The 26320-nt window shown below is 38.7% G+C and overlaps 1 protein-coding gene across 4 annotated transcripts in view; it reads right to left on the bottom strand.

Annotated features, from left to right (window-relative positions):
- Nucleotides 1–3692: 3692 nt before the first annotated feature.
- ERC2 (ELKS/RAB6-interacting/CAST family member 2) overlaps nt 3693–26320 on the bottom strand; it is a 521691-nt gene continuing 499063 nt past the window's right edge. For all 4 annotated transcript variants that reach the window (XM_056338313.1, XM_056338316.1, XM_056338314.1 and 1 more), the window contains one exon: nt 3693–6723. The gene's annotated coding sequence lies outside the window, so the exon portion shown is untranslated. The remainder of the gene's footprint in view (nt 6724–26320) is intronic.

Here is a 26320-nt window from a genome sequence, read left to right as displayed (position 1 = left end):
TCAGGACAACTATAAAAAAAACCAACATTGTAAATAAACTTCAGTAATGAAACCTAATATACTAAATACTGAATATAATAAATACTGATATAAAACCTGAATATAATAAATGCTAATATACTAAATACTGAAGTATTTTCTTATCACAAAGCATGCAAAAAGGCAGGCCGTTTGTTCATCTGAATTACATTTATCTAGAATTCTGATATATAGAGGAAATGGTTTGGCCCCACGCTCCTGTAAATGTACACATCTGCTCCAGAAAGAAGTAAGTGGGGTACAATCTGAAACTTACTTTTAATCAATAGTCTTTCACTTTGGTAAAGTTTGGATTAGTCCCTTAAAGCACACCCTTACCATGACTGACAACAGTCCTGCCTTCACGTGTTTGATTGATCTAAGGCTGGGGAAGGTACAGAGGGCAGAAGGGTTGTGCACGAGGAGTACAGCTGGTGCGTAATGGCCACATTTCTGTGACCCTTAGTGGATTGTAATAAGGATCTTTTTATTAAAACAAAACAAAACAAAATAAAACTGTAAGAGCTCCAGGGCAGATCTGCGTTCTCTTTTGGCCTGTGTTAACCTCTAACCAAAATCTGGCCATTTAAAAAAAAATGTACTTCAGCTGTTTTTCTTTATTTTTGGTAGTTTAAAATGAAATATAAAGCCCATAATAAAATGCATATGAGGACACAAATCAATCGACTTGAGAACTATTTTAAAAACTACCCAACCGTATAGGTCTTCATTAACAAGTGTGTTTTCCCTGTGAAATTCAGAAAATGCTCTTACTCACTTGTACACATGTTGTTGCTCGTATTATTTATTTCTATGGTAACCAAAGCAGTAAATACAGCAATATTAGACAACAATAATCAAGAAAAAAAAATATTGCAAAAGAAGACAACTAAGAGCCAAAACAGAGGTGTTTAGATGATGGTGTAATTTGCTATAATAACTGTTTAGCCACATATTTGGCAAGCCCTGGCTAACTCACTTATGAGTAATGCATTTGTCCAAATTACATTCAAATAAGAAATAGTTACCAGGCTACATTACCATGCATTCTGCACAGATATTTCCTCTCTATCGATTTTCCCACGGCAAGAAAGCTTCTTAATGAACTCAGGTTAACTGTGGATGGATGCTTATTACTGTTGTGCAGCCTCTTGAAAGCTGGTTAGGTGATGTGGAGCTGCACATCATCAGTCCTTCGCTATCTGGAGCTATCTAACTTCCTTGTGCAGCCTCCCACTCGCCTCTCCGCTGTCTGCTCCATCTGGAGGGAGCTGGCTGCTCTCCTCCAGCCCCGGCTCCCCGAGCGCAAGGCAGCCTGCAGCTGCCAGAACATCTGCTGTCTCCTGGCCTCACTGGGGTGAGTACCAAAAGCATGGCCTTTTTAAAGTTGGACAGTCGCCTCCATTAGAAATCAGAGGAGTTCAAAGTTCTTGGATTTGTCCTGAGACTTGTAGCTACGTGGGAATATATGGTATAACTATCTGTAACGCAAATTAAAGCACGCGTTTCGAAGGGATACATACATTGTCTATAGGATGCGCTGGCATTTTGCCTGCTTTTCCCCTGCATCCGTAGTGATCTGGTTTTAGAACAGTCTCATTTTGAAGAAAGTAATTTTGATGAGCAAGCAGTGGAAGGAATGTAAAGCCAAACAAAAATCAGTCCTTAATTCTGCAATTGCATCCATCAAGGGTGAGCTTCTCAACAGGGCTACTGCTGCATCAGTGCCATACAAAATCCACAGGGATGTGTTGCAGGCTACTCCTGGTGAAGGCAGGTTGCCTCTTGTATGAAAAGGGGCGTCTGAAAAAAAAAAGGTGTCTTGTCTGAAAAGTTAGGAGCATGAAATAACGTCACTGGAATCTCACAGAAGGAAAAACTGTACAGCAGCCCCACATCAACTGTCCTTTTCATGTATGGGTCAAATCATGCCCTGGCAACGTGCAGGTCTCCCACTGACTTCATAATGGGAAATGTATTACTTATTTAGAGCTGACTTGGCTTTATTTAGAATGGTTTAGTATATTAGCTATTAAAAGTTTTGTGTTTTGGAGAAGCAATATCAACAGGTGAAATACAGCCACGCAGTTCTTGACCTTCTGTTTTGTACTTTCTGACAGGCTCCTGCACAGGGCAGGACGCAGTGGTGCAGCTCTTCCAGGATCAAATCCTGGTCCTGGAGCACAGTGTGAACAACTGGGAGGTGCAGTAGGTGTTCTGCAGTTGGCTTGGTCCAAGTCATGCTGGCGTGGAGTTCTTTGGGGCTCTCAGAGTATGTCTGAACTGACAACGTTGGCTTGAAATGGAAGCGGACACGTGGCTTGGTCCCCTGCATGCCCCCCACTGCTTATACTTTTCCTTGCTTAAACCTTGAGCTACTTTGGCTTAAGTCTGGAGTGAACAAACAGGCTCTCTTAACAAGAAACCTCAAGCTCAGAAGAGGCTGACCCTTACTCAGACTGTCTCCTATAAAGCTGGAGAAGCTCTTGATCGTACCAACTCAAACTTCAACCTGAGGTGGGATGTTCCTGCAGTTGGAGCTCCCCACCCCTAAGGCACCAAGCTGACACGAGCACACTGGTCCTGCCCCTTCCTCTGGGGCCCTCCCAGCCCCTTTTTACTGAAAAAAGAGGGGACTTCTTGCTGAAAACCATCTAACAGAAAACGAGCCTTTTACTGTTTCCTCAAATCCACCACTGTCCTCCTCTGCGTGCTTGGTACGACGCGTTGGCACCTGCTGCCCCCTCCCCACGCAGGGCGGCAGGAGCTGCCTTTAAAGCAGGAAGCTATTAAAGCTGAGACTAGAATAAAAAAGGTGTGTTTCCAATGGAGGGGGATGGAGAGTCCCCCAATAGGGGCACTGCCTGAATACAGAACAAGAGCATTCTGAAAAATTGTGCAGGTCTAGAAAGAAGATAGAAGCAACTGCTCCTCAATTTGTAGCATTGCAATTCAAAGCTAAGTAAGCGTAAGTAGAATACACAATAAATGTACATTTAGCTGTAAAGTGAAACGTAATATCCTATGTTAGTACACAGTACTCTCTTACCAAAAAACTAATTTATAGGTAAAGAAACAGCACTTTAAACTAAGAGACTGTGTGTTTTTAAATAACCTAAGTAAAATGCATACTTACTTACCTTTTATTCTCCTGCTGTGTGTGCCCTGAGCTGGTCCAGGGAGTTCTATGAGGTAAGAAATTCCTGTTCAACAAAAGTTCCTTTTCTAAAAAAAGTGAACATAATGGAAACGGGGAACCACTTACCAGGCAGCTGAAAAAGGAGCTGACTGTGCAGAGAATTTCACACCTTATGGCTTTTGGTCAGTAAAGTACATAAACAAAATGTAATTTTCTATGCAATTACACAGGGTCACACAAGAATATTATGTTTTAGAAACCCACTCAAAAGCATATTGCTCTCTAAGAGCCCAATCCAGAAAATGGTTCCTCACTTTACTAAAGTTGCTCATAAGCATTTCTGGGAGTGGGGCCTAGGAGACATTTTGCTTTTTATGCTTTCTTAAACAGTTTATGTGATAGTAACAACAGGAAGATAAATTACTTTGAATGGTAGCAATTAGAGAAATAGGGAGTGTGATAGATTTACCATGTGGAAAACATCTCTCACGTTTTCTTACAGTCATTAAACCTACTTTTAATGACAAAACACTGATTTCAGAAAGAAACAAAGTTTATTTGATGAATATAAACAAGCTGATCAACACTAAATACTTCCCATACACATGATAACAATGTTATGAACTCTAAATACCTTGGTACTTTACACTTCTACTAGACATTAAATTACAATGACTGTCTAATACATGCCCACTGGTTATTTCTAGGAATTCCTTAGTTTCATATCAATGTCCTTAACCATATATCAATATCACAATCCAGAACATGCCACCACTTGAAAAAATTATTACAAGAAGCACTATCAAATGAGGATCTAAGGTAAATAGGGAATACTGACCCATTGCTGCAGAACATCACATTCAAACATCACTCTACACACACAAAAAAAAACATTGCAGATATAGTTTATGTCAACACATCTGAGGTCTTTTCATAAACACTGTTTAAAAAGTAAATTGAAACCCACTTTCAAATGAAAGTCAATGTGCAGGTACGTGCATACTGGATACACAAAATTCATTAAATACAAAATTCATACTGTACATTTAAATGAAAGAAAGAATGTGCAGTACAAGACTGATCTCACATGAAAATAATAATCATTATCTTAAATGTCAACCAAAAGTTGGTTTGCTTCTTTACACATAGAGGGGGAAAAAAGCCTACCAAACATTGCTCAAATAAAATATTTCCCAACATCACAGTGTTTATTGTAAACCCCGAGATTCTATTTTAGTATATGAAAAGATTTTCTCCAAACATCATAGAGTATCACATGAAATGAAAAAAAGAAAAAAAACCCGAAAGAAATGAAAAAGCAATGTTAGACAAAATTTTCATCTTTAGGGGCTAACTTGTAGGCCCTGATAAAAGTTTAGATCAATACTCTTACCAACATGAGTGAGGCAAAAATGCCCCTAAAATAATATCTGTGACAAAATTGGCACATACATATAAATATCTAACTATACAGCTTTGTATCTGTGACCCTATTTTCCCCCTAGTTTATTTCCTACTTCAAGTATTCAGTTGCAGAGTTAAGGTAAAGACCTGATTGTAAGAGACACAGACGATTGTCCCCTACTGTGACAACAAATTTGTCATGAGAAACTAGTTTTGTTGTCTGAGTTTCCAAGTGCAACATTTGTCATATGTGCTAAATATACTCCCAAAAGCTTTGCTGTTTCAAAAACAAAGATCTAAAATGCCATTGATAGTTAAAGGACAAACTTTTTAAACATGAATGAAATTGGAATTCCCTATGCTATGCTAATTCTACACATTTTACTCTATTTACTGAAGACAGTAGCATCCAGCAGGACTCCTGCTTGAATAAATTGCTCTTTGATTGCACCAAGAATTAGGGTACAAATGAATAAAATATAATCTCTAGACAATAATTTTAAAGGGGTTGCTATGTATGGCTCATGTAGGATGTTTAGGGTTAATTGCACCACAGGTTCAAAAAATATTTTTTTCTAAATTCAGTGCAAGACTTTAGGAGTATCCATTTAGATTTCTTTTTTTTTTTTCTTTTTTTCTTTTTTTCTTTTTTTTTTTTTTTACAGCAGCAAACATAAACTACTAAGGATTAAGGCCACCCATGCTTAAATTTATTGTTTGTCCTTTAAAAATGCAGATATTCTATCCCGACTCCCATCAGCATGGAAGCATTTCTTCCATGGACAAAAAGACGCCTCAATAAAACAGCCAAACATTTGCACATGTTTGCCAGACCGACTGAAAATATTAATGGAGTCATAAGGACCCTCTCCTTGAGAAGTGGTAGAGATCGGACTATCAGTTATATTCTCTCACTGAATGTAATGACTTCACATTTTTATTTTTCCTTGCATGTGCTTTAGATTTATTTTACTAGATAGATTTCATTGATACAAACAGCCTTTAAGTGCTATTTGTGCATTGGTGTTTTCTTTAACATCTAAGATTCGTTGGGATCCATGTTGGAGACTGTTTTTCAATGTAGAAAACAATAACAAACAGTTCCTCATTTACAGGAGACCTAGTGCATACACTGTATTCACAGCAATCTTATCTTTATTTTTCTTTTTTTTTCTTTTTTTTTTTTTCTTTTTTTTAGAGAGAGTCCCAGCTTTTATTGTTGAAAACCTGTATGCATTTTGGATGGTAAAAGGTTGATACGTCCTTGTGTATATGTCCATATATATACATACATATGCATTTATATATGCCTCAAGCTTTTACCATCCAGGAATAGATAAACCTTGTATATAATCTTATATTTATGCTCAAATTAGATGTCCTATGCATTGTCAGAGACACACACCATATTTTCATAAAGCTAATCTTTGTCATCAATTATTAGTACCAAAAATTGATTTCATTTCCAACCTGGCCCAGAGCTTAATACCGGTTATACTATCAGTTGGGGTTTTGGGGTTGGTTTGGTTTTATTTTTTGAATTATTACTATTTTATCAGTAGATGTAAGAAAACAGAGGAGGGTAAAGGCTTAGGTTTTATTTTTTGGAAAAGCCCACATCTAACTGGGGGTAAGATTAATGCAGACACCCTTACCTAGCTTTTTACTAATACCTCTTTGATAATCTAGTGCAATAGAAGTGATACTTTAGAACAGACTAGGTAAAATCAGCAAATGCAGATACCACACCTAAGAGAATCTGAATTACTTCATAAAATCAATATCAAGTTACCCAAAATTAGTTAAATAACCCATTTAACTAAACTTCATTAAATAATAATATTCTGAACAGATGTTTCTTTGTGAAAAGAGAATAACTTGCAAGACCCTTTAAAGACATAAATTAAGCTCTTATAATTTCTGCTTGAGTCTCCTTTGCTATTTTCCAAAGTATCTGATTTTATAATAGACTACAAGAAATAATGGAGAAAATGCCAATTAATGCAGCATTTCACTAGATATCAACCTTAGCGTTCATTTTCTGCATCTGTGATCTTCTCCAGGATATCACGGTCATGTTTGGAGATCCAATGCAATAGATTATCATCATTACCTTCCAGTGCTACATCTTTTTCTTCCTCTTTCGCTAGTTCCTCTGAAAACTGTAACAAGGGAAAAAAATATTACAATTAGTAACAGGATTGAAGCATACAAAACAGCCCGGTTCTCATACACATCAGTGGATATGTTGGTTTTCCAGGGACTCAGAATTAAGGATTTAAATTCAATTTGAACCCACTTATTATGTTCATAGGGTGGTAATTAGTTTTACAGCTGATTTATATGACAAGATTCCCCCTAAATGGGAAAGATTTTATATTCCAAAGATGTGAAATTCTATGGTGCTTGTGATGCTGTTAATGGTGTTTTTTCCTGGGGTGGCTGGCATGGCTGAAATCTAGGGGACTGCAACAGGTAACTGATGCAAGCCCGAGTCATTCAGTGGAAAAGAGTCTTCCTGCTTCCCACAGGCTCTGGATGAGGCTCTGTGTCTGATTGTGAGCAGCTACAGAGTGAGGCCTGAATGATTTTTATTGTTACACTAGTTCTGCTGCAAGCAAATGGCACAGTAGTCTTGAAACAGAGACCAGTGAATTAGTCTTATTCACGTTATCTGTATATCAGAGGAGTGGGAGGAATTAAATGATTCCTTGACATGGCAGTTGCTCATTTATCCGCTGACTTTGTTTCTAGAAATGTGGAAATACATTATGTATGGGATTCTCTGTTATTGACCTTGGATTTATGTAACCACATAAGTTTCCAACACATCCAATTTTATGAGAAAGAAATTGCCATAGACTGCTTACAGTTTTGTATACAGCTGAAAATTTGTTAGGTTTTGTAAATAGAACTAGCGATTAAAATGCCCCTTCAAATTCTAGAATCTAATATTTATTAGAGTAATTACTCTGTGAGAAAAGTGAAATGCTGTTTACAGAATAAGCTCACAAATTATTTTAAGTCCCTATTTTCAAGTTCATGTCTTTGTGGCAAGTAGATGTAACTGTTTATATAACACAAACTTAGGTGAATAGTTCTACTTTTCCAACGGGAGGTTGGTACAATTCTTCTGGTTAAAACACTTCGGGACTAATCCAAGCCCACTGAAATGTGGAAAGGTTCCCACTGATTTTAACAGGTTTTGGATCTGGCCCTTGAATGGAGGAAAAATGACTTCTGCAGAGCTGGAAAGCCAAGGAGTTCCTAAAGTAGATCATGTTACTAGTTCTGGCACATAAAATCTTTGCAAACTTTTTATGAAAACTGTAAGTCAGAGCATGCATTACGTTTCGTGAACTGTGCATAGCTCCCATTCTTTTTGTGTGCTGAGGATTTCTTAATCATTATTCAAAGAGATACATAGGCACAGGAAGCACCGTATGCATTTAAAAGGAGAGTACATTCCAGAAACCATAGCACAAAAATGTCTGTATTTTTTTTAACAGGTTCTCTAAAACATAATCATAGCAAATCTTCAATACACTTGATATTTTACAAGCTGAAGCTCCTTTGCAATTAACACTCATTTATGCTCTTACAATTAAGAACCCGGACTAAAGTGTCCAATTTGAGGAACAGCAACAAATCACAAAATACAATCCCTCTCCGGCTTGCTCCCCAAATTTTCATAGAGGTTTTACTATAGAATGAAAGCCCCGAGTAAACCCCACCCGCTTAATCAACCCACCCATTCATCAGGAAACCATATATGTATTGGAAGTGTAACAAAAACTTGTTCACCACAGGTAGGAAATGCAAAGTATTTCTCAAGTCAGTCAAATAAATATATAAAAGGATATTGCTGTCAAATACCAACTAAGGCTGAGTAAATTAAATTTATATTTGTTTCTTCAATGCTGTACTTGGTACAGGTCACTGAACCTCTAAAACAGAAATAAAATTCGGTAACATGCATCGGGCCTGAGATTCAGCAGTGCTCCGGCTGAAATTAATGTCTTATGAGTTTGGCACCTCTGACAGTCCATTAGATACCAGTCAATGAAAACAGCAGAAGGATGTGAAGATATAAAAGTGTAGTAGCCCACAAATATTTGTTCAGATTGTTTTTCCTTTGGATAAAGACACCTGCCTGATTACTACTTTTTACCTCCAATCCTTTCCTCTTGGCAGTGATTTGCAGAAACAAGCTGGAGAGAGTGGGTAAACACAAAGGGGTTAAAGGGGAAACTGTTTAATAACAGTAGTAAAATGCAGGCTATTTTTGACATCTGGGTTAATGTCCATTATGCTCCATATGCTTTCCAAATGTTTGCAGCAAGCACCCAGATACAAAAACAGATACCCATTCACATAGGCTTAAATTGCCCTCTCCTAACCTGTTACACATGGTACCTACATAAAAGGCCAACAACTGATATGGTAATTAGGGAGTCAGAAAGAGAGGGAATAGCCACTTTATTGCAGGGAATTAGTATCTGACCGAACGTTAGCAGAGAAGGATATCATTAATGAAAACCTGTTAGGGCTATTTCTGCTCCTTAATCTACAACAAGGCATCTGCATTATAATGCGACATCTTTTAAAAAGCTGTCAGGATGAATTCTTGTTTCCTTCTCTAGAGTCATTCATCATTACTGGGATCAGAGTACCAACAAACGATGGGAAATTATTTCATTTCCTGGAAACAAGTAACTAAACTGAAAAACTGTATTTAAAAAATGCTATAACTCACGAAGTCTTTCTCAAGTGACCTCCTGGAACTCACCTGTGCCTCTTGCAACAACGGAATCTAAATGACATGAATGAAAAGGAAAAAAAAAAAAAGAAGAAGAAAAAAAAAAGCATTCTCAAATTTTACTTCTGTCTGTGCAGAACCATGAAAAGAATGACACAATTAACTAAGGAAAGCCCTGGCACAGTACTGTTCTGAATTCTGTCCCTGCCACTAGCTTATTGTGTGCTTGAGGAAAAAGGTATCATTTTTCTGTGCCTAACATGCTCTTTGCTATAGCAGGGATAACATCAGGCTCCTCACAGGAATTTGCAAGGCTTAATGTTTGTAATGTGCCTTAATAGTCTTGGGTGAGTGCTAAGTATTATTATTTTGCAGTTCCTGCATTTGATTAGAACTGAAATAACATAGTAAAAATTAAATTAATATATTAAGTTACAAGTAAAGAGCAAGCATGTGGTTTGCGGAGCTACTTGTAACACTTTTAATGCGAACGTGTATTACAGACTAGGTGATTCCCAAGGTCTGTAATGACATGTACCATGTGGGCATAACCTAACAACTGCAGAATCCCCCCAGATGTTTGGTTCAGCCAAAAATCCGTTTGTGGCTTCTGTGTGAGCCCAGAGCTCGGACCGGTGGGAGCACTGTGGGCTGCTTTTCCCCTGCCCCTGAAGTACAGTTGCAAACATGATCACAGCCCAGATATTTGCAACTCAGCACAAGAAACAATATTAGGTAGCGCAGATCTACTGGAGTGCTCGCCGCTATGCAGTTCCTTTAACATAGGGTATGAAAAAGGCACGATATGTGCTATTTTGACTTCTCTGTCATTACAGCCCCACCAGTAAATACTGTTTTTGCTACTTCCTGCTGGCCTAACTCTCATGGAAAGAATGACAACCCACCTCTCTGCTTTCAAAAGAATACAGTAACCTGTTAAAGCCTGTTATATCGATGTGAAAATCTCTAGCAAGGAGGGCCAAAAAGAGAAATAATTAAGACATAAAGTTGTATCCAACCTACGTAGAAAACGTTCAATGCCGAGACGCCAAAGATACCTAAGACACTTGAGCAGCTGAGTGAAAAGGTAAAATCTAGTTTAAATTTATAGCATTCCTTCAGTGTCCCTCTAGGAGTTTGGCTTTTTGCCAGTGTTCCTTGTTAAAAATTTGTTAAACGTGTTTGGCATTAATGCAAACACAAAGTGCTCATTTGTTACAAATTCTATTGGAATGCATTCATTTAAGGCAATGAAGTAGTTACCAGAAAAGAAAAAATGTTCATTAAGTACATTTTAAAAATACAATGATGTATGCGGTGCATAACTATGGCGCCCCAGTGGCTATATAAATATCTGACAGAATAACCACAAGTTGTGTTTGGTTTGAAATTGGAATCTTTTAAACATAACCGATAGAACAAAAACTGGTTTTGTTTGTTGTCAAAACTGATGTTAGTCTTTCTTGTTTAGAACTAGTTAAAATAACCAAAGTTTTGGCATACAATTTCTTACATCTCAAATCAATAAAGCCCCCAGGTTAAAGTAATGCTAAAGGAAGTTTCTTGGTTCGAAGGGTAAGTGCAGCACTGCACATTATCTGGAGAACACTGAACACAGAAAGTAAACACCCTGCTTGCAGGAGAACAAATTTTAGTCATTCCTAAAAATTCCACTTAAGGAAATGTTACCTGGGAGATCTGCAACTGTCTGACAACATTTAGGTGTGCCTAGGCAAAGGTGTCCTGCTCTACTCTCAATGCACTAATCCTTTCAGAAAATAAATAGCTCAAACCTAGTTTATAAAATCCTAATAACAAAATCTCTCTTTGATAATACCATGAACTCTCCCTGATAGTGATAACTCTTGATTTTGAATAAGCAATTCTGAGATATATTAGAGGCTAGAAAATATCTTCTTAGCTACATTGTAAAAGTGGCACCATTTTTCTTTTTACTTTTTCAATTATTTATAGTTTCCGTACAGCTTAAAAATGGTAAATACATGAGTAAAATATATTTTAAAAGAAAGATCCAGGAACTGTGTGATTTAATTAAATATTGAAAGGCTCAAAAAACCATCAGTATAACAAGTTATTTATAAAGACAAAATTAATTTTGTTCCAATTCTGGCAAAGAAATTATTTATCCCATTTGTTGCTATTTATGCTTTAAATTCATTCTACAGTAAACTTCAGAAGGAACTGCAGCTGGTGGTGGAATCACTGCATGAGTGTGATGAACTTTCCATATTGCTGTAATGCCAGAATTGTTAATCTGACTTAGGGATAAAAGCAGATACCATTGGGATGAATAAAATCAAATGGATTCAAGCCCTCTAGAGAGTAAGAGTCCTTGAAAACTACTGTACAATTATATGACAAAATTAGATGAAGTTTATGAACCTTGAGACTATTTGGACAAGGATGCCTTCTCTACTGGGAAAGTTTATAAATCAAAATGAGACAAGCAGTATATGAGTTGAAAGACAGCTATTTTTTTTCTTTAATAAACTTCTTCTTTTCATAAAGCAAGTCTAGTCCAAATCAAAGCTCTTCAGAAATATGAGAAAACTCAGCACATATTCTTCAATCTGTCACTTCCACACTCAATTAAAAAGAGGGTTATGGGAAACGTTAAGGCTTCAGACTAACACTCTTCCACAGGCTGAGCTGGAGCGCATGGAAGATGATGGAAGAATTTCCAGGGACTCCAGCAGACCAGGAGCCGCTCAGGGAGGCAGCAGTGACTCAGCAGCACAAGGCATGGAGCTCTTTGTCAAGGCATTTTATGACTTCCTTAAGATGCAGCATGTGAGACCGCTAGGGCTTCGTTTCGTATTTTAAATCAAACAGAAGTGACAGAGAAGGGTTCTTGGGTAAAGTGGTTCAAACAAGAGTTCCCAATGTGATCCTAGAAACTGTCAATAGCAGAGATTACTTAATGAAATTGGAAGGAGCCTTTTTCATCCTTGCTGATGTGGAATGCCATTTATTCTCATGCTAGGGACTAATTAGGGGCCTTTTTTGAAGATCAAGGTTTTGCGATCTCTGCTTCTTAATAACATGGTTTGCCTGTCTGCCACCTGGGACAAGGCAAGGCACTCTCTCTAACTCCCGAACAGCAGGCACTGCCTTAGGCCATTGCAAGTGCAGGCAGGAAACTGATCCTGCCTTTTCAGTCCTTTAACCCGTTCGCTGCCGGCCCCGCACAAGCCCACTCCCAGTCCTGAACAGGCAGTGACAGACCCAGTGGGAAGGCGTTCCTTTAATATAATAAAAAAATCATGTTGGCTGGAAACCTGACATGAAGGGCAAAATCGTTTTACTGGTGCATTGCTAAAGATGTCATTGCAAACCATGCCCCGCGCGTAGACTGGGTGAATGCATGTGGCACGGCTTGCTGCAAATCCACATACCGCTTGCTGTGCTCCAAGCAGACAGACAGTTCGTGTTTCTGGTGGCTGGGGAAAGAAGTGGTTAAATAAAAGCTGTGTCAAGCCCCCAATCTAATAAGTCATCTTATTAGGAAGTTGTGATGCCCTGTTTGCCCTAGCCTGTGGCTTGTCTGCTCCACTGAAAGGTCTCCTGCTGGGACCTTTGTGGCATTATATGAGGTAGAGAAGGCTGCTGCAATATATGAGCCTTGGTTTCGAGCAGCCAAAACAGCAGGAGAACTAAGCTGCAAAGAATTAAACATGTAACAACTTTGTAAAAGCACAGACAGTGATTGAGGTTGGCCCTTTTGCTGTTGACACATTCTGGCCCCTGTAGGTTGTGGTCACTAAGCCCATTAGAGTTGCAGTGTGGCAACATCTAGTTCAGCAAGTTCAATGTGTTTCTGTTTTATTTCTAAATACTGGACGCAAGCTGGCAGTGATAGGAGAGCGGAATATGGCACCAGAAATATGTCATAAACACAGTCGTCATTGTCAGGGATATGAAATTACTTTGCAAACTATTTATTTTTGGCAGATGGAGGTTGGGTGTATTTTTGCATTTTGTTAACTGAAATTTAATTGCAACTTGCTGCATGTTTTGTTTAATTTTTTTTTTTAAAAAGGAAACCTCAAGATGCTGTTTTCTCTTAAAAGAGAAAATTTTCACTGGATAGAGAAATCTTTGTTTCTAGAAATTAATTGAAAAATGAAAACAGAAAAAACAATCCCACTAAAATCTCAGCTGGGATAAGTTTCACTTATGAACATCCACTTATTTAAATCAACACTCCCCACTGTTCTTATTTTTTTCATTTGTTTAAGATAAAATATATTTCACTCAGAGTTTAAAAACTGGATTGTGAAATGGACAAGAAAGATAAATTAATGAAAGGAGATATTACTGATATAACTGAGGGGTTGATGCAAATTATAAACCCTGATATGAGATACAAATCAGAATACCCCCTCCTGTCTCCCTAAGGACTATGCTTTTTCCAGGGAACAGGGCAAGGTTTCTACTGCACGTCGATGAGGATGCTCGTGGTCCCTGAGCTCTGGAGGTTCTGCTTGCCTTTCAGAACTGCATTGTCTCCCATGTTTTGTAAATCCCTGCAGATTCATCACCGCCAGGAGTTACCGGTCTGTAGATACGGAGCAAATGGGAAGCTGGCTGAAGGCTTGTGTATCTGAAACATTTGTCTCTCTCAAGCCTGTTAGACGTTACCACTGTCCTCAGCCCCAAATGAGCTAAAGCTTACAAAAGAGGTTAAATGTGCAGAGAATGATAAAGACAGGTCACAGCTGAGGGAGGGAAGGGGTTGGCAATCTTTTGTTCTTTCTGTCCACAGGCATTTCCCTGGTGCCCTCCCATTTCTTCATGGGTGAAGGAGCAGGGGTTTGGCTGGGGCGCAGCCCCCTGTGGGTGCACCCAGCTCGCGTGCTGCTGCTGATCCACACGAATGACCAGCCGCTCCTTTAGGAGGGACAAAAGTGGTGTCAAAGGCAAAGCACGCTCTTTCTTTGGCCACCAGTGATGAAAGAGTGTTTCTTTTCTGTTCTGAGGAGTCACCTGAGCCAAGTAAGATCACAGCTGTGGATTTTCTCTGGATGAGGAGAATTTCTAGAATTTGTAGGACTTATTTTTTTCTGTCATCTTTTTAGACTTGCTGATAGTTTGGGACTAGAGAGAAATTCTTAAAATCTCATACATATTTGTCTGGTTGAAGGGAGTATGACTTGGTTTTCACCTCATGCATCCTACCAGAGTCAGTCAATATTTAATACCTAAAATTGGCTGGCTGCTGTGCTTGGATAACTTTAGTTACTGTGGCTGTCACCACACTGTTGTTAGAAGCATATTGGTTACTAGATGTTGTACCGGAGTAAATATGAACACGTTTGGTGGTTGTGGTGAGGAGGTTTAATCCAAAAACATTCCAGCCATCGAGCATGCATACAAGGGCTGTACTCCTTCTTTTGAAGTACCCAAAGGCTGGAGCAAGTTGGAAGAAGGAGGGGTGGTGGGGGCTGAGTCCAGGTTTGAGGTACTTCATGTGCGTGCCTAGTTCTTCCCTTAGGAAAAGGCTGGATTCTTGGCTAGAGAGGACAAGTCTTCTTGGAAGTGCTGGGCATAGCATGGTGTCCTTAGGGCAGATGACTCCAGTAAGTTGGCAAAAGTTTTCTGGGATTATCTTTTTTTTTTTAACCAATTAATAATAAGAAAATTAATAAATATGCATCTGATGGCTTATGCCTGCTTTTCCAATCCCCTTAGATTGCTAATCTTCTAAAGATGAGAACAAACTAATGAGCTTCAGAGTATTGCTCTGTGGATCTGAATGTTTGTTCCAACAGCTGTAGGTCCCTATCTATACTTCATAATTTAGGTAAACCATTAACATGCCATTTCATTAGTTTGTTCTGCTAGTTAATAGCCCTGTACTCTTTAAAGTTACCCTATCAGTTATATTTAAAAACTACTTGTGCTATGGAGGGCACTGTGAGGTATGTTTGTTGTATTAATAATAATATAAAATAAATCAGCATGCCGAAGGATAGCTCAGAGTTTGGTTATATCCTAAAAGCCTGTTTTACAGAACACAAGACACACTTTCTTCCCCTCCAAATGACCCTAAGTATTTTTTTATTCTACATGGTTCATGACATGAACCTACTTATAAAAAGAAGTGTGATATTTACTGTTGCATCTTTTAATGCCAAGACAAAAGAGATACAACTATGGAAAGTGTTAGTAGGTTTGGTCTATTTGAAGTAAAAGACCAATGCTGGATCCACTTAAAACTCCTTGAACTGCTAAAGCATTACAGTGACTGTGTGTGGCAGTGTGAACATGACCATACATGCTCAACAGCTACTTATTTTTTAAATACCCATCCAAGCAACATGCAGCATTTTGAAATCTAACTTGTGTGGTCTAATTATGCAATAATTTTTTATACTTTAGGCCCCAATATTATGAGCCTCCCCACAATTGTAGGTCTGCCCACGCATTTCTCAGTGCATGATAGGGAGACTTAGGGACCAGTTCTGGTAAGCATATATTTTAATTTTCACTCTTAAGTGAGACTTAAATGTGCACCTAACATTAAGAGCATGCTTAACAGTCTATCCTGAAAGGGACCTTACAGGCTATCCTTTTACTAAGGGCATGCATTTAATATGCCATGCGGATCGAAGACCCACAGTTATCAGCATACTACTAATAATGACTATTGCATAAAGGGAAATAGCAATAAGCAACTTGTTAAAGCAAAATCTTGCCCCTGCATGCTCCCCCCTCCAGTCCCCAAACACCATCTATTTAACCACATATGAACTCAAAAGCATGCAAATCTGTAAAGAGTTAGCAAGATGAGAGGCTTAGATTTCCAAAAGAGATACTCAGACCTTCCATGCAAGTGTCAAATGGCAGGTAAACATATACAACTAAAAATATGAACTTCATGATGAAAATTACAAGGTCAACATTTTCTACTTGATGCATTTATAAAAAGATCCTGCATTGCAATTAAAGTGCATTTAGCAATACAAGACTAGTAAGTTTATGAGCAAAAATAATCACTACAATCCATCATTAATCACAACTTAAATTGAACAGTATTTTTTTTAGAGAACACCTATTTCCCAATGCCCTTTTTCTTTCCCCTCACAATCTCCCACTCCAACTGCCCACAGACCTTCTCTAGTTTTTCTCTGTTCTTCTGCTTGCTTAAGCTTTATTTCTCCCCACTCTTTTTTATTCCATTCTCTGCAGTAGGGCTTTTACTACCCTGTCAGTCTCTGTTGCCAGTCTCTGACCAACTCATTGCTGAGTGGTGGTATTGGACTATATCTGGAAATTGTGTGATATCATCACCATCTACTTTACCTGCATATTGCAGTTCTGTTGGTTGGAACAAGATAAAACACGAGAAGAGTAATTCACAAAAGCATTTTTGAGGACAACAGTTGGCTAATTAAAACCAGCAAAACAAAACCAGCAGATACTCTTGTTGTGCATGCACATGTCAGCCCCACTGAGGAAAAAGTAAAGCCCAGAGAGGAACTGAACTCATAGAAACAACTTGTAAAATAAGAATAATGATAGCAGTACAAAATTTGTTCATTGCTTTATTAATTTTAGAGGGCGTAGCAAGAAAACTGATAATTTTTAAAAAAATCTTTTCCACTGAAACAACTACGTTACAAGAAAGACAAGATAGTTTCAGGGCTACTTTCCAGAAACTTTGTTCTTACTGGACTCTGTAATTCAAGAAGAGAAAACCGTATTTGACAACACACCATTATTTCTCATTAAGTATTCTAAATACGAATAAAATTATCCACCCCATTTAAATATTTTTTTGCTCAAGCTTGCATGGCTTGTCTAATTTTCTATCTGAACTTAAAAGATATAACCCAGGTCACCAGTGTTATGTACACCTCCGTATTCATATGTATACCCTTTGGACATGAGACACAGCGGCCTGTGCTCTATAAAGAACATTATATAAAGAACTTGTGCTTTTGAACAAGACATTTTTTGTAGCATATACCTAACTGTAATTTATCAAGTGTTTTATCATCAAAAGCAATTGATCAAGTCAGGAATAGCTTTTTAATGGAACTCAGCATTAACAGTCATGTAAAAACCAACAAACCCCCCAGTAATTTTCTCATTCAAGTCACAAGATCACAAACACAGGACATAAAAAAGGAGAAGGAGGAGGATCACCCGTGTCCTTTTCAGATTTTTTCCCAATAGAGTGTTTGGGGATCTTTACTTTCATTTATTTAAATGGAATTTTATTTGTAATTCCCTAAGGTATGTACCTTCCACCACTAGGCACTGACGCAATAATGATCACAAATCATTTTGTAGGCTCATAGAAAATACAGCTCGTTCCAGTAATAATTTCTAATTTAGCTCTCTTCCAAATTTCAAAGTGTAGATCAGGAGCAACTCACACCTTCCACTGTCCTATGCAGGAGGAAACAGGGCCTGCCCTTCCCCCCAGGGGATGCCTCCTCCAGGCTCCCCGCAATGCACGTGCCCCTTGAGAGCTCAGGGCTCCCTGCTAAATCCAAAACATTGCATTTAATAACCATCAGTAGACCAATACCATCTCCAAACCATTTAGCACTGTTCCAATTTCGTTTATACTTGTGGTCTCCACAGTTGGCACGGCAAGCCTGGGCACCAGTTACATGATATTTGAGTAAGTGTTGCTTGTATTACTTGTATTATATCTGGAATCCACTGCCTGCTCATTTCACTAAGTGTTCATATTGTGGGAAAATTTACCAGCCATTCCATATTCACACCCTTCAGACTATTAATGATTTTAGAGACTTCCCATATTTCTACTTCTTTCCCAGACTGAAGAATTATATTGCAATAGACACTTTTTACATAGAAACAATTTGAAATCTCTGTCATCCCCATCATCCTTTTTTCTAGCTTTACAGTGATCTCTATTCTTTTTCAGTGGCTTATTAGAAATATGTGGAATAGCAAAGGCAAACTGTTAAAAAATGGCTTTGTGTTTAGCTGGCTGTTTCTCTCCTACATATTTATAATATTGTTTGCCTTTTTGATTACTGCTGCAAATAAAGCTAAGTTTTTTGAGGACTATTCACAGTAATTCCAACATCTCCATCCTGAAGAGTAACAGCTAATTTACATCCTGACATTTGGTATGTTGCGTTAGGGTTGCTTACCCCTTACGCTTCCTTTTACATTTACCTAAAGGAAATTTCATCTGCCGTTTTGCTGCCCAGTCCAAGTCACTGCAATCTAGACTTTGAATTTTCAGAATTCCTTCAATCCTGCAGAGGCACAAAATAGATTTCAAAACCATTTCGTGGGAAATTCCCATTAAATATATCTGGTTTCTCAATGGAATGAGCTGAAACCTGCAGGGCAGCTGGGACTGAGGGAAGGCAAGAGACGTATTTCCATTCTGTGCATAATTCAACAAAGTGCCAGTCCGTGCTTGCGGAATCCTCTTCTGTGCTGGTGTTGCTGGCTGACACAGTGTCAGCATTTTTCAGGATTATGCCATTATCAGCCTGTACTGGGACCCTTTAAAACAGCTGAAATAAAAGGGCTCTTTCTGCATATTTATGCCATCCTGCTCCGAGTGCTTCCTGTTGGCCCCAGTAAATCTCTTTGCGAAATTTCAATAGACTCTGGTGGTGTTCCAGCTGTTAGATAAACTTCCAAGGATATTTTTGTGACAGGTACAAACCTAGACAGGAAATCTCAAGAAGAAATCCTAAATTAATTATATGTCAACATTCAAGCCACAAGAAGGAGCAATTGTCATAAATTTTTTAAAGTTAGAATCCAACTTTAGTTGTAAGTGCAAAAATGTTCACTGACTCAGTTGTGAGTCAGTGCCAATAAAATAATATATTTCACATTCTTTAAGAGCTCGCTTTGGCTAAACATAGAAGGGAAGAAGCTAAGATCAGTGCGCTGTACATTTAAATCACATAAAAAGACTACAGACATGAACTAATAGATTTACAAATTATAATTCAGTACTGCCTAATCTTATCTTACCTTTTTGAAAACACATACAAAATATAAACTAATTTTGTGCTAAATGAAAATACATTCACTGCCTGAAAACCTGATGAAGATGCCAACAAAATCTTTCTGCGATACCACACAACATGTACCCCCGCTCTCCTTCTCTGTACACATGCGCTGCGCGTTTCGTTTGCTTCACAAATGCTAGTAATGCCGACTAAGCAAGGGGTTGAGAGGGCAAAGAGTGTTGAAACAGTACTGGCCCACAGAGGGTTGCCCATGTTTCTCTGGTTTTAGCGTTGCTACGGATTTCTTGACAGCTTTTCCAGCCCTCCACGACACACCTTTGCAGAGACTCTGAAGACCACCCTGCGGACACATAGGCAGTTTGAGCCCTCTGCAGCCACCACCGGCTGTGCAGGTGGCAGAGATTCCCTATCCTGTTCCCCCAGTATTCAAAACATTTTCCTGGGAATGCTGTCGAGTGCCATAACCCTCTGTGTGCCGCTGCCCGGCAGTGCAGACAGCGGCAGTGCTCGTCCTGCGGCCGCCAGCAGCTGCGCACAGCTGGGCGCAGAGCTTTAATCCACTCCCAGCTGAGAACAGCTGAAAAAGCCAACCACTGTGTGCCAAGCCAGGTACTCAAAAGCAACCTTGTGCTCTAACCTGGTAGGGGGCCCTTTCCAAACCCCTCTGCCTAAAGAGAGTTCCGAGATACCTGTTGTCTCAGTACAGGGAAAATTGTCATGGGGGTACGGAGAGAGGGAGTGGGAGAATATACACTAAGCTTTGCAGGCTGCGTATCTCAGCGCAGCTTTGGGGCACACGCAGGGGATGCTTGTGGTCCTCATTCTGGCACCAGGTCTGTAACAAGCTCTGGCAAACAGCAGAGCAACGCAGCGCCGCTCTGAATCCTGTGGCATGGATGCACCCCTCGGGATGCTGGCTGCTAGGTACAGAGCTAGCGGTGGGAAACCGTACTGGCCACAGCCATCACACCCGCCCTGGGCAGAGCTTTGCACCATCAGCCACTGGCTGCAGAGTCCAGCCACCACTGCTCAAGAAAGAAAAGCCCAAGCAAGGAGACGCAGCCACCTTCCTCACACAGAGGCAAGACAAGGGGAGGAAGCTGGAGAAGCTGCTTGACAGCAAGAAGAGTTACAGCTTGGAGGGAGGGAAGGATAGTTCAGACTATCGACAGGAGAAGCTAGAAAAGAATCATCTCACACAACGGGCACAAGCGATACCCTCTTGTAACATTCCCCCTGCTTTACTGAGTGCTTTCTCTCCACAGGCTAAAGGCACTAAAAGGTTCCATCCAAAGCCCGTGGAAGAGACAGTCTTTCAAACTATTTCAGTGGAGCCATGTCAAACTAGTCCCAGGAAGCGAACACTCAGCAACCCATCTGCAGGCAGAAATTGGCCCACAGCATAAATACAAATACATCAGAAATCTGGCAAGGCACCAGCGGGAACATACTGCACTTAACTGACCACCTTGATTCTGTGTCTCTGAAATACTGTGGATAAATAACTATTTATGTCACCCTGGGAGAAAAGGAATGTATGATATGGCTATGAAACCACCTGGACTTTTATATATAAAAAGTGTTTTCACTACTTATGGAAAGCCAGACATGTAAATTACGCTACCTTTAGCAAGAAAAAATATGTGCCAAAGACCATGCCTAGGAGCAGAACTCAGGAAGAATGGGGGTATGGTCATGCCAGTTTTGCAGTGTTTTCTTTTACAAGCCTGTTTTACTGCTGAGGTGGGGGAGACTAGTGTTATTGCTTCCTCAGAAAGCTGTTCTCACAGGATTTGACTATTGGTCATGAAAACCTTTCAAGGTCAGACAATCCTGCAAGATTTTAACAAACTGAAGGTTTAAATGAGTTCCCAAGATTCTGGTTATGTCCGTTTCTAAGATGGAAAGTAATCCCCTTACAAATGTGTATCCCCTGGGAAACCAGAGTTAAATAAAAGCAGAGCTGAAGATCTGAATTCAGTTCCCTTGAAAGTTTACACAATTCTTTTATCAAATGATTTATCTACTTTCAGCATTTCCACATGGACAGATAAAGCTGGCATCATCACCAAAACTACATCTGCATATTTAGTATGGAAATAAATAGGATCAGCCTGGGGTTTTGGTGCTGAAGTCTGATCATTTTGCAAGACCAAGCAGACACACAGCCACAGCATCCTATGCCATTAGAGGTCCCCTTGAGGCTGACTGTTAGCATTAGGACATTAGCAATCTGTGTATTTATCAAAATGTGGACACTAGAGTGGCTTGAAGTAGTTTCACTTCCTCTTAAATGATAATAAATTGGCAGGGTGAGTGTTGACTGCCTGAAATGCAACTTCATTACTTCAGAGGTTAATGGAGCAACCTCTCTCTGTTGATCTTCCTGTCACCATTGGCTACAAAAGACTCTCTGACACAGTGCAGTTTTCAGGAGAGGCACAAGTATAACAGAGATTAACAACATCAAAAAGAAGACTGTCCTGCTCCATTATATTCTGCAAAGCTGATGTGCAGTAAATCACAATGGCTACCAGTGTGATCTGCCCTGTCTTAAAATAAAATCAGCATAAAAAGAGGTGATGGTGCTATATTACTGAGACAAATACCTTTCAGTCTTAAAAAGAAAAAATAAATAAAAAAAAAAAGGGGGGGTCAAAAAAGAGAAAGAAGAAAAAAAAAATTAAAAGCAAAGAAAGGAAGAGAGAGAAGAGAAGAAAAAGAAAAAAAGAAATGAAAAAGAAAGAGAAACAAAATGTGAATACTTCAATTACGACGTAAAATACTGGGAGCTACTGACCTTCAGCTATTTTGCATTAATTCCCTCTTGTATTTCTTACAGAAAGCTAAACAGTGATTTAGCCAAACTACTATTCTTTTGAAGGCTGAATTCATGATTTTGCAGGAGATGAAGACTGACAGGAAAAGAGTAGGAGGTGGCCACTGAGATTCAAAGAGGATTACATTTAATGCTGGTTAAGTGAATAACCCACTGAATGAAAATGGGAATCTAGGGAAATGTGCCTCCTCTTGTTATAGGTTACTGCCCTGAAATGCCTGGAAGGCGTGATAACTCAATAATTCATAACTCCTGTTGATCACCAACACCACAATGAACATGTCCCTCACAATTCTGAACAGAGAACACTGCCAAAGGAAGCAGAACATTCTGTGCATCCTACACACAAATAACTGGAAATCACATCCAAGAAGGGATATTACTCCTGTCCTACAAACAGCATCCACTTCATCAAGAACACTAGCCTAAATTCACAATACATACAGGATAGTTTTCTTTTTGTGAATATGTGGGTGAAATAACATTTCTCATTAGAAATGTTTCATTTTGTTCAGTATTTCTGTTCTTTTCAGCAGATGAACAGATGAATATGTAACTAAAAGTACACCAGACAGGCAATTAATGCATGCATGTATCAGGTAATTATATGTGTACTTGTGCAAATGATGCAGGTGTGTTTCAGGTCACTTGTATCCACTCTTCACTTCCCATCCTTGCTAGTGTTTGGGATGGTGTTTAGCAAGTCTGGCAACATGTTTAGAGCAAATATATCACATTGCCTTGTTGAACTCATCTTTTGGAAGTTTCAATTAGCAGTGAATACTTTTGGGCATGAAACACATAAACCTGAATGAAAGCATCCATTTCCTACACACAGTGGCAGGTACCTGGACTTCTTATTAGAAGGCAACATTGATAATAAGAAGTGTCTGCTGGTAGCATAACGGAGGAGGAACCTACTGGAAATTATGGGAGATAAGGAAGATTGGGATTTATTGCTGGAGAAGCAAACTTGGGGTGAGATTCCAGAAAGAAACTCCTCTGAATGCCAGAGCAACTGTCACCTTCCCAGTCTGTGATCTAAGTGGTGTGAACAACAGGGCAGGAATTCAGTGTTCAGCCCCAATGTTGTTAGTGGCTCCTTTTGAGACCTTGGGAAGTTGCTTTAGTCTCTCTGTATCAAGATTTTCTCAACTGTAAAAATCATAAAAGCAGCTACTAAACCTGGAGAACTCCCTTACAACCTACAGATCAAAGCAAGATGTAAATGCTAAGCTTTTTTCTGTACTACACCACTTTCAATTTCTTTAAGTTGAAAAACATGTAATCTGAATTCAGGTTGATAAAGAACCATGTCTTACCTTTTAAAAGAGTGAATAGTTGTTCTGGATGACAAATTTGAAAAAAGTAAAAATGGTTTACTTTCACAAAGTATTCAGCCTTTCTGTAACTTAAGATCCAAAAAAGAGGTCCACCGGTTTGAGGTTGTGTTTCCCAATAGCTGCTATAGTGCTGTAGAAAAATAACCCTTTAGTGAATGACTTAAGAAAAAAAATGAAAAGATTGGTAGTTCAGTGGCATGTTGACCCCGTGAATGTCAGAGAGTTGAAAACGTCTCTTCCACAAATACATCAAACTCAAAATAGATAATTAAGATGACAGTGCTGCAGGTTCTAGAAGTTACCATTTATAACATCTGAAAAGTCATTGTCCCACTGAAAAGAGTTTGAGAAAGTGTATATTGCATAAAAAATATGAATTGAATATGAGAGTGTTACAGTTCTGAAACATGGGAAAACTCCGCCTCTGCGTACACAGAGCATCAGAATGCAACAATATATACTTCAAAGCTCCCTTGCTGCAGACAGAATCAGCCACATATCTCTTTGTAGACTCCCCTTTGAAGAAAGAACTTTATGGGTAAGTGGGTGAGAGGTATAGCTGCCACTCATAGCTACACAAAATTGTCCTTCCTTATCCCAGAATCTTGGAATCATAGAAACATTTGGGTTGGAAAAGACCTTTAAGATCATCGAGTCCACTCATTAACTAGCACTGCCAAGTCCACCACTAACCATGTCCCTAAGTGCACGTCTACACATCTTTTAAACACCTACAGGGGTGGTGACTCAACCACTTCCCTGGGCAGCTTGTTCCAGTGCTTGACCACCCTTTTGGTGAAGAAATTTTTCCTATATTGTAAATTTCCCAACATCCAACTTAAACCTACCCCGGCACAACTTGAAGCTGTTCCCTCTTGTCCTATTGCTTGTTACTTGGGAGAAGAGACCAGCACCCGCCTCGCTATAACCTCCTTTCAGGTAGTCAGGTAGTTGGAGAGTGCTTCATTGTTACACCAGTCAAAAATGGACTATGGGGCAGCTGGTCTATAGGTTAAGAACAATTTTTGACTATTGGTGAGAATTTCATTCCAGATTTTCTACTATGTCCATAGATACTTTTTTCAGTTTATTTTTTCACATCTCTGAAGCACAGTTCGGCTCTGCTGAAATGTTGCTACTGCAATGCCGAAGTAATATACAGCTAATATAACATTCAGAATCATGTCATTCCATCCTGCATCATAATGAGTGCGGTTGTGGACACATTTATATCAAAGCACTTCATTGAACAACCTAGAAGAAAAAAATAGTCTGTGATGTATTGCAAAATCTATTCAGTAACACAGCCTAACAAAATACGTTACTACATATAGCCACCTTGGACAAAGGTAAGTTACAAGAAGTACGAAACTAGTACCAGAAATCCTAATACAACAGAAAGTTTGGTATTTTCTGAAATAGTTATATCTTATTGCATCCGTTTCTATCCATGTTGATGTGTATATTTACTGATGCCTTATCACCCAACATTGTAGCACAACAGTGCGCTTTTATCTGCGTATGAGAGTGAGTAGTTCCCATTCTCAGCACATCACTGGAATTAAAGCAACAATCTGATTTACAAAAGTAATTGAGCATAGAAAAATCACAAAATTACTGCTGTTACCTGCATTTTAATGACATGTATGGTTTCCAGAAAAGCCTATGGTAGGTAAAATAATCCTAACTGTTTTTAAAATTTCATGGTAAGGAATTATTCTGGACCTTTACTGATTTTGCATCCTGAACTTTTTTTTTTTGGTTGTTTTTTTTTTTTTTTCAGAAAAACTCCTTGGTTCTTTCTTCATTAGAATTTTTAACAACCAAGGGCAGAAATCTTAAAGGGAAACCTGTACCAATGTATTTTTCCATGAGATGCAGACTTTAGAAGGATTTTCTTTGTAAAAAAAAAAAAAAAGCAACAATTTTTTGATCTTTATCTCAATTTGCATGGTAGAAGTATTCAAAGGAGTGAAGTATTATTGCCATTAGTAAGTAAAAGATATATCAAGTGTACTAAAGTCAAAGATTATCCATCAGAAATGAAAGAAAACAAAGACCCTACAAGTATAAGATAGCCTCTTTTGCTGTTGGCTGAAATCTTTCATATGGTATATAATGCTGGCAAAACAGAATTTTTTGATTCACCTTTTTCCCTATTGAAAAGTAATGCTCTCTTTATCTAACCTTTTCTAAACCACCATTGAAAATTGTATTTTCTGATTCAAACAAAACATTGTTTTTCTTTCTGCCTCATATGGCTAATAATAAAGACTGGAGGTAAATCTCCCTACAGCTGCTTTCAGTTCATTTTAAGTCAATGAAACCTATATAATCCTGTAATACAGTCAATTGTTTCTTTTCTGCTAGGCCTCAAGGTCTGCAAGCTTAGAAAGGGAAGAATTACTGGTTTGCTTTTAAGCACCTATTAATATTTTGCCCCTCCAGCAGTTCTTTTTTTCCCCTTTGAAGCCTTTTCCCCACTAAATTAATGTTTAACAATTAAATCAAGCTGAAGGAGATCTTAAAAGATCTAGACAATTACTGATTGGGTAGAAGAACAGGCCTTTAATTTAAATGGGAAACATCTCTGAAATGATGGTATGAGACCCCACAACTAATTACATAATTTTCTGCATCTGAGAAAACATGAGCTGAGAGAATGCAAATAGAGCCACACATGTAATATCAAGAAGAAAAGCTGGAACTCTAACATCTACCTATTATCTTTGAAAATACAGCAACTTGTAGAAAAACAAGCTTTGTGCTACTAGATATGCAGAAAGAAAATATAACTTCACAAAAAAGGAAGAA

Source organism: Falco biarmicus, chromosome 4, assembly GCF_023638135.1.
Source record: "Falco biarmicus isolate bFalBia1 chromosome 4, bFalBia1.pri, whole genome shotgun sequence".
NCBI lineage: Eukaryota > Metazoa > Chordata > Aves > Falconiformes > Falconidae > Falco > Falco biarmicus.
This window is presented reverse-complemented; position numbering and strand designations above follow the sequence as displayed.